The following is a 17582-nucleotide window of genomic DNA, read 5'->3' on the forward strand; positions in this document are numbered from 1 at the left end:
GATTAAAAACCAAAATACCAATTTATTACTTTACAATAAGAACTCAAAGCAGAGTAGATAATTCGCTCCTCTGTGCAGCCTATTCTCTATTCGCAGACAAGTCTTCTTGGGAGCCAAATTACAATCAGGAGCTTCTCAGGGAGCAGGGGAGCAGGGGCTGTTAGGAAGAGGAAGCTGATGTGGCAGCCCCATGAGCCCATCCCCTTAACGGGACTTCCTGCCCCATGAAGAGGTTTCTGCTCTCTGGCGATAGAACATCTTCTCCTGTGCACAGGGCAGCAGACACAGGGCCAAAATTTACTCTTCACTTGCTCTTTTCTCTGTTCACATTACTGATCATTCTCCTTCTTCTTGGCACACTATTTCTAAGGTAGTCCAGCATCTTTCTCATTTTAATCAGGTATTGCTGGCCTGAGAGCTATTCTGGCTTTTGATAATAAATTGGCGTAATTATGTTCCAATCTGCTAAGTGTTTGTTTTGGAATTTAGCTGTCAGAGATGATCCACTTTCCAAGTTCCTGGACTAGGGAAGTTGTGGAAGAATGAATCCCTCATTGTTGAACTGAAGCACTACCTGCAGTGAGTAGTTCAGTAAAATGATAAGGATGCCAGGAAGGGCCATGTTTAAAGACCTAGGACCCAGGAAAGCATGCAACAGGGCTAAAAACACCCTTATATTCATTTATGCATCACTTTTGGCATCCCAACTGCATAGGGCACAACCCGATCTATGATTAGGTTCAGTACTGCAGATGGAAGACAGCAAAAACATTCCTTCCCTTACCCTTCTCTCCTTCCTTCCTTTTCTCCATTCCTTCCAACAATTAAGGTTTAATGGCTTCCATATGTAGTCACTTAAAATACAACCTGCCAAGTACTAATTCTGATTAATAACAATTTGCATTGTGTACCTGAAACATTCCGTGTTTACCTGATATTGTTGGCATTTGTTTGTCATGCTCAGATTCTATCTTGGAGACTTGCTTTTCATTTAGTGTAACTTCTAGATAATTGGAGTAGTTTTATTCCCCCTTATCTGTCAACTCCACCTTGATTTACTCCTTCAGAGATTTTTTTGCTATTGTTTACCTTCTTTTGGTCTCCTTCTTTCCTCCCAGTGGGATGATGCTAGATGGATGCTTCATTTTCTTTACCGATTGCCTCCCTGAAACATTTGCTTCAATTAGAGGAATTGGCAAATCTAAAAGGTTCTTAAATATTTCAGAAAAATAAATGGCAGATAAATTTCTTAAATAGTTAATTGTTGGAACTTCCACTTCTGGGAAGATAGAGTAGATGTAGTTTTCCCTATTCCCCCCACTAAGTACAACTAACAACCCTGAACGTTATATGTAAAAAATATATATACATAAGAAGACTCTGAAGAGTAGGGAGAAGAAAGCACTGTCTAGGGATGTGGGAACACAAGAAGAGCATCATGGTGGGTTCTCTAGATTTTCTTTTTTGCCTCCTTTGTTCTAGACTTGGAGCTAAAGAAATCAGCAACCTGTAAACACCAACGGACATAGATGAAAAGAGCCCCAACAAAAGCCGCCTTTCTCTAGACAAAGGCTCAGGCAGGGAGCGGTAGAGCCAGATAGAAAAGTTCAAGATAACACGTGCTCTACTGCTGCACCCAAACACCACAGAAAAAGCAATGGCCAACCCAGGTGAATGGGGAGCCTAGACCTCCACTCTTATCGGGACCCTCAATCCCTGCGTGGGGTGGTGTCAGAAGAGGCAGAGTAAAGAGCTTGGACTTCTACCCCTGCCAGCCAGCAATGAGACCCCCCTTCCCAGGGTCATTTGAGGTCATGTGGGAAGCCCGTACTTCCTACACACCCGACAGGAATAAAGGTTGTGTTGTAGGAGGCCTAGTGGAGACTCAGGACTTTTGCTGCCGTTCTGAGGAGTACCGAGGCCCTGGGGGGTCAATGGAGGTTATGTGGGGACAGTGTGGGGACAGTAGTGAGGCATTCCTGCTACTCCCAGTCAGAGTGATGTCTGCAGAGGTCTAGTGGGAAGCTAAGCCTCCCCTCCCTCTTCTGTCCGGCAATACTGAGGATCCTGTCCCCTGTAGGGGTTATAACATAGTTGGGAAATGGGAATGGGAAATGTGAACTTCTCCCCCTATCCGGTGCTAATGAGGCAGCTCTCCCCACCTGCTTCTACTGAAGTGGTGTCAGAGGAGGCCAGAAAGGTTTAAATAAGATCCAGAGTCTCATAAAACACCCAAAGTATCCAGGTTTCAAAACCAAACTACTTGCCATATCAAGAACCAGGGAAATATCAACTTGAATGAAAAAATGTAATCAACGGTGCTAACACTGAAATGTTGGAATTATCTGACAAAGATTTTAAAGTAGCTATCACAAAAATGTTTCATTAAACTATAAACAAATGCTTGAAACAAATAAAAAAAGACAGTTTTATTAAGTAAATAAATAATATAAAAAAGAACCAAATGGAATTTTTGTAACTGTAGAAATATAATTACCCAAAATTTAAAAAACAAGTTAGTTGGCTCTTTAACAGAAGAATGAGTATGAGGAAGGAAAGAATCAGCAAATGTGAAGGAAGAGCAATAAAAATTACCCCATCTGAAGAAAGAGAAAATAGACTGAAAGAAAAGCCTCGGGGTCCTTTAGGACAATAACTAAAAATCTAATTTGTTGTTGTTGAGAGAGGATCTTGCTCTGTTGCTCAGGCTGGAGTGCAGTGGTGTGATCATAGCTCACTGCAACCTTGACCTCCTGGGCTCAAGTAACTCTCCCACCTCAGCCTCTTAAGTAGCTGGGACTTAGAGACATGTGACACCACACCTGGCTTTTTTTTTTCTTTTTTTTTCCACTTTTAGTAGAGATGAGGTATTGTTATGTTGTCCAGGCTGGTCTCAACTTCCTGAGTTCAAGTGATCCTCTTGCCTTGGCCACCCTAAGTGTTGGGATTGCAAGCATGAGCCCCTGTGCCTGGCTAAAATCTAACATTTGTGTCACTGCAGTCCCAGAAAGGCATGAGAAAGAAGCTAAGACTGAGAAAGCATTAAAGAAAAAATGGCGGAAAACTTCCCCAATTATTGTAATTTTTTTTTTTTTTTTTTTTTTTTTTTTTTTTAGAGACAGGGTCTCATTCTGTCACCCAGATTGGAGTACAGTGGCACAATCATAGCTCACTGCAGTCTCAAACCCCTGGGCTGAAGTAATCTTCCTGCCTCAGCTTCCTGCATAGCTAAGACTACAGGCATACACCACTGTGCCCAGCTAACAACTTTCCAATTTAGACAAGATTCACACATCTACAGATTTAAGTAGCTGGAAGAATCCCTTAATAGGTCACATGCAAATATATCTACATCATGACACATCATAGTCAAACATCTAAAACTAAGGACAAAACATCTTGTAAGTCACAACAGAGAAAAGATATTTTACACGTAGAGAAAATAAAATTCAAATGACAATGATTCCTCATCAGAAACTACAAAAACCAGAAGAAGGGGCACACCATTTTTGAAGTCCTGACCTGAAAGAAAGCAATTGTCAACCTAGAATTCTATACACTGAAATTATCCTTCAGGAATGAAGAAGAAATCAAGATGAAGGGGAAACTCTTACCAGCAGTTCTTTCCTAAAAAAGAACGGTAAAAGAAGTTCTTTACAAAGAAAGGAAAAGATACGAGAAAGAAACTTGGAACATCAGTGTACCAGTCTGTTCTCACACTGCTATAAAGAACTACCCAAGAGGTAATTTATGAAGAAAAGAGGTTTAATTGATTCACAATTCTGCAGGTTTAACGGGAAGCACGACTGGGAAGCCTCAGGAAGCTTGCAAACATGGCAGAAGGCAAAAAGAAAGCAAGCGCTTTCTTCACATGGCGGTGGCAGGAGAGACAGCGCGAAGGAGGAAGTGATGCACACTTTTAAATAATCAGATCTCGTGAGAACTCACTCATGACACAGCACCAGGGGAATAGTGCTAAACCATTAGAAACTGTCCCTCATGATCCAATCACCTCCCGGCAGGCTCTCCTTCAGCACGTGGGGATTACAATTCAATATGCAATTTGGGTGGGGACACAGAGACAAACCATATCAATCAGGAAGGAAGAAAGAATAATGGAAAGAGAAAAATATGTATAAATACAATACATGTTTCCTCTCTTGATTTTTCTAAATTTATTTGATATGTAAAGCAAAAACTATTGTGCTTACTGATGTGTACCTAAATGTGTATAGAATAAATATGTAAGACAATTGTAGATGTGTGATGGTAAAGAGAGGTAAATTTTCCAAACCTCACTTGACCTGGTGAAAGGTTGACACCAGTAGACTGTGCTAAGATATATATATATATTTCCCTAGAGTAACAATTAAAAAAGCTACACAAAGAAATAGAATGAAAAGCATTGTAGATAAATCAAACCAAGGTTCTAAATGAATGTTTAAATAACTAACAGGAAGGAAGGAAAAGAAAAACAGAAAGGAAAATCAGAAAAGATAAATGAAAGGCAAAAATGGAAGACTTCAGATGTCAATAATATTACATTTAATATAAATAGTCTACGTATACCAATTAAGACAGAAATGGACAATAATTGATTAAAAAATGACCAACCATATACATTCTATAAGAAACTCATACCATGTTCATGGATTGAAAGATTTAACATATTAAAGATGCCAATTCTCAAATTGAGGTTTAATGCAATTCTTATACAAGTTTAATGTGATTCCTATCAAAATTACAAAATGTGATTTGTTTTTGGTGTGTATGTATACACTTTGCTATGTCTTACTTGGTGGATTGACTCTTTTATAATTATAGATATCAATGGACTTATCCTAAAATTTATAAGGAAATAAAAAAGAACTTAAATAACTAAAATAATTTAGGAAAAGAATAATAAAGTGGGAGGAGTCAGTCTACTTGATTTCAAGACTTACTATGTAGCTTTGGTAATTAAGACTGTGTAGTATTAGTGAAGGAATGGTTATATAGACAAATGGAACAAATTCAAGAACTGAGAAGTAGCCCCACACAAATATGTTCAACTGAGTTTTGGCAAAGGTGCAAACGTAATTCAATGGTGGAAGGATATCCTTTTCAGCAGCTGATGCTGGAGTGATTGAACGTCCATAGACCAAAAGGTGAACCTCAACCCAATTCTCACACTTTATTCAAAAATTATCTCATAGTTAATCACAGACCTAAAAGTAAAATTTAAAATGATAAAACTCCTAGAAAAAAATAGGAAAAAAATATTTGATATCTAAGGCTAGTCAAATGGTTCTTAGACTTGACATTAAAAACACAATTCATAAAAGGAAAAAAATAATTTAAAACTCATTAAAATTTAAACTTTTACTTTGCAAATGGCCCTGTTAGGATAACAAACAAAAATGAGAGAAAATATTTGAAAACTACATTTTAATCAAAGTACTAATATCTAGGATATGTAAAATTTTTCAAAACTCAACCATTAAAAAACTCATTTAGAAAATCTGCAAAGGCATGAGTAGAAATCTTATCAAAGAGGATATACAGATGGCAAATAAGCATATGAAAAATATTCAACATCTTTAGCCATTAGTTTAATGCACATTAAAGTAACAAATGCTGTTGAGGATGTGGAGAAACTAGAACACTTACACATTGCTGATGGTAATGTAAAACAGTGCAGTTACACTGGAAAATAGTTTATCAAATGAAATAAAAAATGAAACGTGCAACCAACATGTGACCCAGCAATTGTATTCTTGGCCATTTATGCCAGATAAATGAAACTTCTGTTCAAGCAAAAGCTTGTACCTGAATGTTCATAGCAGCTTTATTCATAATCACACCAAACTGGAAACAACCCAGATCTCTTTCAGTCAGTGAATGGTTAAACTAACTGTGCTATGTCCATACCATAGAATACTACTTGCAGTAAGAACGAACGCATCGTTTACATTCACAACAGCTTGGATGAATCTCTAGAGAATGATGCTGGGGAAAACGTTCATCCGAAAGATTGCACCTCGTAGAACTCTACTTATAAAAAATTATTAAAATGATAAAATTATAGAAACAGACAATAGATGAAGTTGCCAGAGGTGAGAGGGAGGCCCAGAGGGAAGTAGATGTGACTATACAAGGTATCAAAATAGATTCTTTGGTGATGAAATTGTTCTGTATCTTGAGTGCACATTGTCTGTATCATGATTGTGGCAGTGCACTATTATTTTGAAAGAAATTATCATTGGGTAATCTAGATAAAGAGTACATGGGACCTCTCTGTATTATTTTTTAGACCTACATGTAAGTCTAGAATTATCTAAAAATTAAAAGTTAAATTTAAAGAGTTAATTATTATAAATAATGAATTGATTCTAATATAAATTTTGTAATAGTCTGGGAAGAATTTACTTTGGTGCTGTTTGTCTCTTATTCACCTTACTCCTAGTCATAAATGAGTGTTTTTCCATTTGAAAGTCATAAATGAGTGTTTTTCCATTTTTAGAGTTAATTAATTTACCCATTTGTCAAGCGTTAGCTCTTCATAGTATTGAATTAAGCAATTTTAATTAGTAAAAGAAAAATAATAAAACTTAGCAGTGTTTCAACCTATGAGATTCTGAAAATTGATTACAATTAGAATTTTAGATTTTTCTTCCCCAAATTATATGAATCTCAGATCCTAGTGTTTGTTATCTTTATATTTTATTTTTAAAGATGATAAGTACAGTTTTGCTTTACTCATATTCCACTTGGAGAAAAAACATCTGGTCTCATCAAGGAGCAGAGGAAACATGGAAAAACAGCAAGTTATGACAAACAGAGGAGGTAGCATTACACAAAATAAATTTCACTTAAATTCGTCTTACTAACTGAGCAAATGAATTAACCTATGAGAAGCTATTTCTTAGCCTATAAAATTGGTGTGATAGTATCTATTGTACTGAGTTGGGAGGAAGGCTTCCTAACTTGTGAAGTGTCCTGCAAATGTAAGTGAAGTCTTACATGGTGCAGGCAGGACAAGAGTACCTGAAAAAGTCTTTCATACAAAATGGATTATGGGCGGTGTGACATTTATTTAAATTTTGGAAGACACATAAGGAGGCAACCTTAGGTAAATTAGTAAGATATTTGAGATCATGTTGAGATTTTCAGCTCTGAAAATACTGGAGGAAGTATGGAGCTGATAGGCCTTGTATGGGAGGGATTTTCACTTGTTTCTAACTTTGCACTTTATTAATATATTAAATTATTCAGGTTACATTTTAAAATATAACTGGTAAAAATAAATATTTTTGAAATATTTATAATTCACTTGTATTTCCCCATGCCCTTTAATCCACATATCTTTTGAGGCTTTAGTTATGTTTACTGATTTATAAAATATGTTTATATATTGATTATTTGTTATGTCTTTTACACATTTTTTAATTATTTTAAATGTTCAACTATTATTATTAAAGGCTCAGGAGGAATTTTTAATCTTTGGTTAAATTTTTATTTTTTCTTTGCTAATTTTTTATATCTTTAAAATTTCCTATTTATGTAATAAAAATATATTTGCCTCTATTCTTTCTGGTTTTCTAATTTTTTTTTTACATTTGTTGCCTTAATCTATCTGTCATGTATTTGATTTTATAGTGTGAAGAGAATATCTGCAACATTTTGACTTTCACATACTAGTTTTATCTCTAATTTTCACTTTAAATATTCTCAGTTCTTGATCAATAATCACTGAGATCGGCATACATTTATAAATATTAATTTCATTCAATAACTTCAACTGTTGCTGCCACCAAAACTTTTACCAATATACTTGAGTAGAAATCAAATGAATTGATATACAGTAGTTCCTCCTTTATCCTTGGAGAATACGTTCCAGGACCTCCAGTGGATGACTGAAACTGCGGTTAGTACTGAACCCCATATGTACTATGTTTTTCCCTACACATACATACCTGTGATGAAGTTTGATTCATAAATTAGTCACAGTAAGAGGTTAACAATAATACTAAACTAGAGCAATTATAACAATATACTGTAAAGTTATGTAAATATGATCTCTCTGTCTCAAAGTATGTTATTGTGCTGACTACACGGATTTCAGTCCGCTGTTAACTGTAGGTAATGGAATCGCAGATAAGAGGGGGTCTCTGTATTTACTACACTCTTCTGCCTGTGGAGTTGCAAGTGTCATCTTTCTGCACAGCAAGAGTGATCATAGGCTGAGCACAGAGGCTCACGCCTGTAATCCTAACACTTCGGGAGGCTGAGGCAGGTGGACTGCTTGAGCTCAGGAGTTTGAGACCAACCTGGGCAACATAGTGAGATCCTGTCTCTACAAAAAGTAAGCAAACAAAAAAATTAATCAGGCATGGTGGCATACGCCTGTAGTCCCAGCTACTTAGGAGGCTGAGATGAGAGGATCGCTTGAGCTCAGGAGGTCAAGGCTACAATCAGTTATGATTGTGCCACTGCACCCCAGCCTGGAAGACAGAGTGAGATCCTGTCTCAAAAAACAAACAAACAAAAAATCCCAAAAACCAACAACAAAAAGAAAGAAACCGAAACACACAAAAAAGAAAGTGCCACCAAAAATTATCTGCAGAAAGTTAGCAACACACGGTCAGGGTGCTCTGGGAAAAGCTATTACTTTGGTGCAAAAGTAAATGCTGGTTTTGCCATTACTTTGAATGCCATTACTTTTAATGGCAAAACAAACAATAACTTTTGTACCAACTAATGTTCACAGCACGTAGGGAATTCAGTTACATTCACTATGGTCATCATGAAGTGGAAAGAAAACTGAGATCTAAACATATTAGTGGCTAGCGCAAGTTTACCCAGCATGTTAGAGGCAGGGGACTTGTCCCAGGAAAAACTACTGCTCCTTTGCTGCTCAGTTTTCTTTCCCTAGCACTGTAAATAACCTGAAAACCGCCCATTCATCACAGAGCATGGATCTGAAACCTAGACTGAGTAATGACGCCCATTCAGCTCACTTGACTCCTGGGTTCTTCTTGTGTGGGAGAAAAATGGGATTAAAACATGGGCTTGTAAACTTTTTGGTATTTGTAAAACAGAAATAGCCACGAATCTGTTTCTTTCTAATGTATTCTCTTTTGTGCATTTAAAAAATCACTCTTCAAATTTTGTTTTTTCACAAGTTTAGCAATGAGAACTAATACACATGTAACATGACATCAGAGCAAGTGATTTCAGATTACATGAGAATGTTCCATTCGTTTATTATTTATTTTATTGACTGGCCTTAATGGAACTGGCATTCTTTATAAAAATGTTTCTATATCCTGTGATGGCAACATTCAAATGATTTTGTCATTGTTCAGGATCATCCCTTAAGGTTCTAGAAGTCAGTATTGGTGAAGCACTAGATTATGTAGAAACAATGTGAACTGGGGTGGTTAAAGGTTTAGTATGAATGTGATTAGAAATGTTAGAAAGCTACTCAAATACATTGAGATTAAGGGAAGAGACCCTGGCTACACAATCAAATAAGGCACGTATGTGCTTCTCTTTGAGGGCGGAGGTGACAGATGTAAGAGTAAATATGTAAATTATCTAGAACATATTAACATTAATTATTTCTAAAGACATTGTATTCTGATGTTTCACATTTACTTGTCTAGAAAAGTTAGAATTATTAATACTAGAAGTCATAAAATGGAAATCAAACATTTCTGATGCCTCATCAGTAAGGCATGTTGTTTTCTTCTTTTTTCCCCCCAAGTATTTCACTATTCTTGCTGGAGACACTGATGAATGGCCCGGCCTGGAACCTTCACAGAGGCATGGGGTGCTTAGACAATAAAACAAAATTCTTTGGCGGGGAAGAGATTGTTTATGCTTTTCTTTTATTGCTTACTAAAGGCCAACATTCTACTTTAGAGAGATCAATATTCCTGAATTGCAAACTTTTTAGAAGCCTAAAGGAAATGAATCCTTGTCGAGCTAAATGTTAACCCTCTCCCTGTTATTGAAAAGAGCAAAGTTGTTTTCCCCTACATTTTAAAAATTATTTATTATTAAGTTCTAGGGTACATGTGCACAACACGCAAGTTTGTTACGTATGTACACATGTGCCATGTTGGTATGCTGCACCCATTAACTCATCATGTACATTAGGTATTTCTCCTAATGCTATGCCTCCCCGCTCCCTGCCACAGGTCCCGGTGTGGGATGGTTCCCACCATGTGTCCAAGTGATCTCATTGTTCAATTCCCACCTATGAGTGAGAACATGCGGTGTTTGGTTTTCTGTCCTTGCGATAGTTTGCTGAGAATGATGGTTTCCAGCTGTATCCATGTCCCTACAAAGGACATGAACTCATCCTTTTTTATGGTTGCATAGTATTCCATGGTGTATATGTGTCACTTTTTCTTAATCCAGTTTATCATTGATGGACATTTAATTTTGCTCTGCTTTAGAAGAAAGAAGAGGTAATCCACCAGGAGCCCATGACTGGTTAGCTATAGTTTTGTATTGCAACCACCCTTTCTTCCTCTCTTAAAAAATATAATCTGGGTCTGGAGCTCTTGAGAACACAGTAAGATGTGAATATTTGCTAAGCATTCAAAGTCCCCCCCAATCTCACATGTGTCCCTTATCTCACTGGGCCATGACTAAATTACCTCTTCCTTCTGAAGGCTTCAGCTTAAGCGTTATCTCTAGGGCACCTTCCCTGGCTCCTTAGGGCCGTTGGCCTTCCTGGCATGTGTTCTCAGAGTGGACTATTTTTCTTCTGTCACAGCACTTCTTATTTTATTCTTAATATTCACTTAATTTTGTCTTCTCTGCTACTCTGTGAACTCCATGAAAACAAAGACTATGTCTAATTTGTTTTTAAGAACAGTGTTTTGTGCAGATTAAGGCACCTGATAAATATATGTATTGCAGGCCTGGGTGAAAGTCATTAACCAGGCTCGCACTATGCCCAAGGCCCTTGAAGCCTGGGTGGGCATCACTATACTCACCTCAGACATGAGGACATGAAAATTCAGAGAGCTGGCACAATTTTCTCTGGGTTCGCAATGAGAGGTAATTCTGGTATTTTCAAACCCAACCCTATACATCGCCCAAGTATATGTTTCTTTTGCTATAAAATGCTTCTTTCAACATTTTCCTAAGCTCCAGATAGTTTTGGGAGGCAGGATATAGGAGGCCCCTGGTTTCCCGTTCCCTATGGTCTTGTTGAAAACACTGGCCAGAGAAGTCTTCTTGCTCACTCTCAACTAAAATTATGTCAATGGGCGGTAGACTGAAGGCGGCACTCTCATCCTCTGGCTAACTCATAACTTTCTCTGGTTGTTGCAGTGGACAACCAGAGAAAACTTTCTGGGCTCTGGCTTGGGGTGGGAGCTTTACAGTGTGAATTAAAGACTGGGGCCTCATTTTGAAATGCACTGGGATGCACTAGGACCACAGATTGCCAACAGCATCACTATCCTGGAATATGTTAAGTTTCAGAGTCCCAGGAGAAAAGTAAGCCTGTTCCAGGCTACCTCCCAGCCTCAAAGACATACAGAAGACCTAACTAGAGCAGGTTTCTACTTAGTTCAAATGAAGCTCTGTGGCCCCAGGGAGTCCAGATCTGGCCCAGCACCTGTTTGCTATGGTCTGCAAGATAAGAATGGTTTTTATTGTTTTAGAATAATTGGAAAAATGTCAAAAGAATAATAATATTTCATGACACAAGAGAGCTATATGAAATCCAAGCTTCCGTGTTCATGAATAAAGTTTATTGGTACATAGCCACACCCATTTACTTACGTATTTTCAATGGTCAGTTTTGCACTAAACGCTAGAGTTGAGTGGCTTCAACAGAGAATACCTACCCTGTAAAACTTAAAATATTTACGGTGTTGAGCTTTAGAGAAAATGTTTGCCAATTCCTACTCTAGTTGAACATTATAAAGAAGAAATCCATACCGTTAATCAGACGGCAAGGTTGTCTCGCCCAGCAATCTTTCCATTTAAAAATCTTCAACTACTAAAAGTTAATAATCTGGAAAACATTTTCATTGGTTCCAACAATAGCAGTAACCACAAGTGCAAATCTCTACATCTCTCCAACCTTTAAAACCGGAGTTGGGGGGTGGTTCCAAGATGGCCAAATAGGAACAGCTCCAGCCTCCAGCTCCCAGCGTGAGCGCCAAGCCACAGTTTTTCTCATCTTGTGGGCTGGGGTCACATGTTCCCAGTTACCACGTCAGAGGATGGTACCGTCACTGCGTCTGTGATCAGAACTTAGGCATAAGCTCCCTCCGCTCTCCCACATGCAAAACTACTCCTCCAAGTTGTGGGTAAAAGGAAGTGTTTGAAGACTGGGGTGCCAGCCGGTGTGAACCGAGAGATGGGAGGAGCGATGCAAGCAGAGATTGAAGAGACATGTGTGATTCTGGTCATGCTGAATCTTATGACCCACGTAAGGGTTTGAACTTTTACACTAAAAACAATGCAACAGTATTAAACTGCTTTAAGCAGGGAAGTGTCATAATATGGTCCTTATTTAAAATATGTAGTTGAAGCCGGGCGCGGTGGCTCAAGCCTGTAATCCCAGCTGCTCGGGCGGATCACGAGGAGGATCGAGACCATCCTGGCTCACTAAAAATACAAAAACTTAGCCGGGCGAGAAGCTACTCGAGGCTAGGCCGGAGAATGGCGTAAACCCGGAGCGGAGCTAGTGAGCTGAGATCCGGCCATTCCAGCACAGAGCGAAACCAAGTAGTTGTCAAGAAGATAGCTAGTTGGAGGCATTGCAACAAACCAAGCAAAAGATGAAGGTCTGATGTTAGAATGATGTTAGTGGAGAGTTAAGTGGGCCGATTTAAGATGCGTTTTGGAGGACTATTGAAAGGACTTGAGAAAGGAGGTGAATAATATTGTTATTTGCTGGGATTAGAAGTTTGGAGGAAAGAGAATTGATAGAAAAATTCAGGACCTCTATTTTTGGTATATAATGTTTGAAGGTCCTGTTAGACATCAAAATGGTATATTAAGTAAATGGTTTGTACTGGAAATAAACCAAGAGGAAACTGGAAAATAAACATGGTAAACTGTCTCTCTAGTTGCCATAGCAGGAGCTACTGGAATCAAGAACCAAAAAGAATGGGCTTAAATGGCCTCGCAGGGACAGGAGTTCAGGTAAGTCCTGTGATGCAAGGCTGATTACTGAGCTGGAGATCTTATATGGAACTTGGACTTTTGAAATACCATCAGTGAAAGAGTGAATAGAAAATTTTACTTTTGCACAGTCAGATGACAAATGAATTTGTCTCTCTCAGCTTGAGTTCTGGGTGCAAATGAAGAGTCATACCTGAGAATTTGTAATCACAGGCCTATCTTCATGTAGTTTGTGGTTTGAATACATATTGCCTGCTTGATTTAGTAAACCATAAACCCATAAGCCCAATTAATATTTAAGCATAGTTTATGGAGCCAGATCCAGAAATACTCAAAACAGTCAAATCCAGAAATATCTTTGATCAGACTAATCCTCTTGAACATAACAATTATAAACTCTGAATGAAATACTTTTTAAAGCGCAACTATTAGAAGTCACTGAAGAGTAAGCAAAATCAGGAGGAAACTGATTGAACCTGGAGGAAATTTGACCCTGGAAAGAAAAAAAATTCACTGAGAGCTACATTCCCACCATTTTTGTCCTAAAAACCATCCCTAGTGCACACATTGTGGTGATAGCTAGAATTCAAGCGGAAAAAACAGTACTGTTTCATTCGGATAATATGTGAAAATATGGAGTTCAGCGTTGTCAGAGAGACTGGAAATGGAGGAAAAAAGTCTTGAAAGGAGGGAGATACAGAGGAAAGAGCACACAAATCAAATATCTACTACCCATGTATATTTGGCTTGCTCATGAGCTGTGCAAGAGAATACCAGGAGGTTGGAAGAAAGCAAAAACATTAAGGCTGAAAAATCTAAGCAGAATTTTAACTGCTTCCCATCACAGGGGAGGCAGAGTTTGATGTTTGAATCTTGTCAAGTTAAAAGAACTTGGCCTTTCCACTGAAATCCAAGAGAGACCATAACTTAGGAAAAACTGTTATGTCCCAACAATAAAGATGAGTTCTAAGATGAAAAGAAAACCTGGATATTTGGTATGATAACAAAAATGTAGCCTCCACATGTGCAGGGTGATGAGTAAGTAATTAAACTGCATTCAAGAACAAAAGTAAAAAGTCTTCAGAATAGAATAACAAAGTCAAGAATCTCTGTAGTGTCAACCACAATGACCAGTATACAACTTAAAATTACTACACATGAGAAAAATTAGGTAAAGGATGACAGAATCAAGAGGAAAAGCAGTCACTAGGAACAGACTATAAAACCTCTCTGATATTAGAATTAATAGATAAAAAATTTAAAGCAAAAAGGTTTTAAAGCCAAAAATTTAAAATACAAATTGTAAAATCAATGTGAACTTACAGCAAAAGATAGTCACAGCAAGTGAATAGGTATGGTATCCTGGTAAAGAAATGGAAAATATGCAAAAAGTCAAATGAAAATAAAATGAAAAAAGTGATTTAAATTGAAAATGAGATGAATTGGACTTAACAGCAAATTAGAGAAGGCAAAAAAAATTCAGTTTGAAGAATTATCAACAGAAATCACCTAATTTGAAGAGAAAAAAAGATTTAGAAACAGACTCAGTGACTTGTGGGTCACTTTCAGACAATATGGAATATTCTGACGTGTATAATTGAACTTCCCACAGGCAAAGAGGGAGATAATGGAGAATAAAATTATTTGAAGAAATAGTAGCCCCCAACTTACCAAGTTGTGTAACCCTTCATTACCTCGTAGATTCAGGAAACGCATAGAACTCCAAACTTGGTAAGTGAAAAAGCAAACAAACTAACCACACCACATCTCCACATAGCATGGTCAAAATGCTAAACCCAAAATTCAAAAAGTTGAAAAGATTTCAAATTATCAATCTATCATCACACTTAGAGTAACTAAAAAACCAAGAACAAAGTAACTCCACAGGTAGCAGAAGAAAAGAAATAACTAAAATCAGAGCAGAACTGAATAAAATTGATACCTAAAAATGCAAACAAAGGATCGACAAAACCAAATGTTGGTTCTTTGAAATGATAAACAAGATTGATACACTACCCTATATTTACAAAGAAAATCAGAAATGAAATGAATCATCAGAAATGGAAAAGGTGACATTACACCTAATCTCACAGAAACACAAAATATCCTCAGAGACTATCATGGACACCTCTATGCAAACACACTGGAAAATCTGGAGGAAATGAACAAATCCATGGAAACGTACAATTTCCCAAGGCTTAATCAGTAAGAAATTGAAACACTAAACAGACCAATAGAGAGTTCCAAAATTGAATCAGTTATAAAATCTACTAACCCCCCAAAAGCCCATATCAGATGGATTCATGGCCAAATTCTTCCAGATGTACAAAGAAGAGCTGGTACCAATCCTACTGAAACTATTCCAAAAAACTTAGAAGTAGGACACCTCCCTAACTTATTCTATGAAGCCAGCATCACCCTTATACTAAACCCTGGCAAAGACACAACAACAACAAAAAAGAAAACTACAGGCCAATATTCCTGATGAACACAGATGTAAAAATCGTCAACAAGATACTAGCAAACCAAATCTAGCAGCATATCAAAATATTAATTCTCCATCACCAAATAGGCTTCATTCCTGAGATGCAAGGTCAGTTCAACATATTCAAATCAATAAATTTGATTCACCACATAAACAAAATTAAAAACAAAACCCATATGATCATCTCAATATACATAGAAAAATCTTTTGATAAAATCCAACATTCCTTCATGATTAAAAAAAAAAAAAAGAAACCAGGCATTTAAGAAATACATATCAAAATAACAAGAGCCATCTATGACAAACCCACAGCCATATCATACTGAATGGACAAAAACTGGAAGCATTTCTTCTAAGAACTAGAACAAGACAAGAATGCCCACTCCCACCACTCCCACTCAGCATAATACTGGAAGTCCTAGCCAGAGCAATCACACAAGAAAAAGAAATAAAAGGCATCCTAATGGGAAAAAAATGGCTGAAATTCCTAAACTTGGTGAATACCTTTAACTAAAGAGATCCAAGAGATCAATCTTGAAGAAGGTGAATACAAAGAAACTAGACTACACATCATAATCAAATTTCTAAAAAAGTAAAAATGAAGAAAAAGTCATGAAAGCAGCCCAAAAATAACTTAGTATATACAGATAAACGATAAGATTGGTGGACAATATTTCAACAGAAACAATGGAAGACAGGGGATGTTGGAATGTCACAAAGACTGAAAGAAAAATAAAACTGCAACCAATAATTCTATATCCTTCAAAACTATCTTTCAAAATTGAAGTATTAAATTAAGCCATTTTCAGATGAACAACAACAAAAAATTTCACTGCTAGCTGCCACTACACTCCAGCCTGGCAACAGAGCAAGACTCTGTCTCAAAAAAAAAAAAAAAAAAAAAAAAAAAAAAAATTACTACTAGCTGATTTGTACCTTAAAGTATACTAAAGAAAGTCCTTCAGAATCAAGAAAAATAACACCTGATAGTAACTCAAGCCTGAACGAGGAAGTAAAAGCATTCGAAATGGCAAATATGTGAGTATATATTTTTCCCCTCAATTTGTATGAATTTCTATTGAAAAGTTTCTACATTTCGTCAAAAGTAATTAAAAATTAGCTTTAAATAGATTGTGATAAATTAAAGATGTATATTTTAATCCCCAAAGCAACCTCTAAAAACAAATCAATGAAATGATATTAAAAGTGTCCACAGGGCCGGGCACGGTGGCTCACGCCTGTAATCCCAGCACTTTGGGAGGCCGAGGCGGGCGGATCAGGAGGTCGGGAGATTGAGACCATCCTGGCTAACACGGTGAAACCCCGTCTCTACTAAAAATACAAAAAATTAGCCGGGCAAGGTGGTGGCGCCTGTGGTCCCAGCTACTCGGGAGGCTGAGGCAGGAGAATGGTGTGAACCTGGGAGGTGGAGCTTGCAGTGAGCCAAGATCGCGCCACTCACTCCAGCCTGGGCAACAGAGCGAGACTCCGTCTCAAAAACAAACAAACAAACAAACAAACAAACAAAAAACAAAGTGTCCACAGGCTGGTTGCGGTGGCTTACGCCTGTAATCCCAGCACTTCGGGAGGTTGAGATGGTCGGATCATGAGGTCAGGAGATCGAGACCATCCTGGCTAACACGGTGAAACCCCATCTCTACTAAAAATACAAAAAATTAGCTGGGCTTGGTGGCGGGCACCTGTAGTCCCAGCTACTCGGGAGGCTGAAGCAGAAGAATGCAGTGAAAAACAGGAGGCGAAGCTTGCAATGAGCTGAGATTGCGCCACTACACTCTGGCCTGTGGGACATAGCGAGACTCTGCCTCAAAAAAAAAAAAGTGTCCACAACAAATACCTATGCTGACAGGACGTTTGACAGAAGCCCTTGATTGCCAACCAGTGATGACCACTCAATATTTTAAATTAGAAAACTGCTTGAGATGGCTGCCAGGTAAAC

General features: G+C 37.7%; 1 long non-coding RNA gene across 1 annotated transcript; it reads right to left on the reverse strand.

Moving 5' to 3' along the window:
* Nucleotides 1-447: 447 nt before the first annotated feature.
* LOC126941149 (uncharacterized) lies at nucleotides 448-11908 on the reverse strand. Its single transcript, XR_007721108.1, has 4 exons — nucleotides 11853-11908; nucleotides 11548-11634; nucleotides 932-1165; nucleotides 448-574 (listed from the first exon to the last, which is right to left on the reverse strand). It is a non-coding gene; the product is annotated as an uncharacterized LOC126941149 (long non-coding RNA).
* Between the last annotated feature and the right edge of the window lie 5674 nt (nucleotides 11909-17582).

This window comes from Macaca thibetana, chromosome 18 (genome assembly GCF_024542745.1).
Source record: "Macaca thibetana thibetana isolate TM-01 chromosome 18, ASM2454274v1, whole genome shotgun sequence".
NCBI lineage: Eukaryota > Metazoa > Chordata > Mammalia > Primates > Cercopithecidae > Macaca > Macaca thibetana.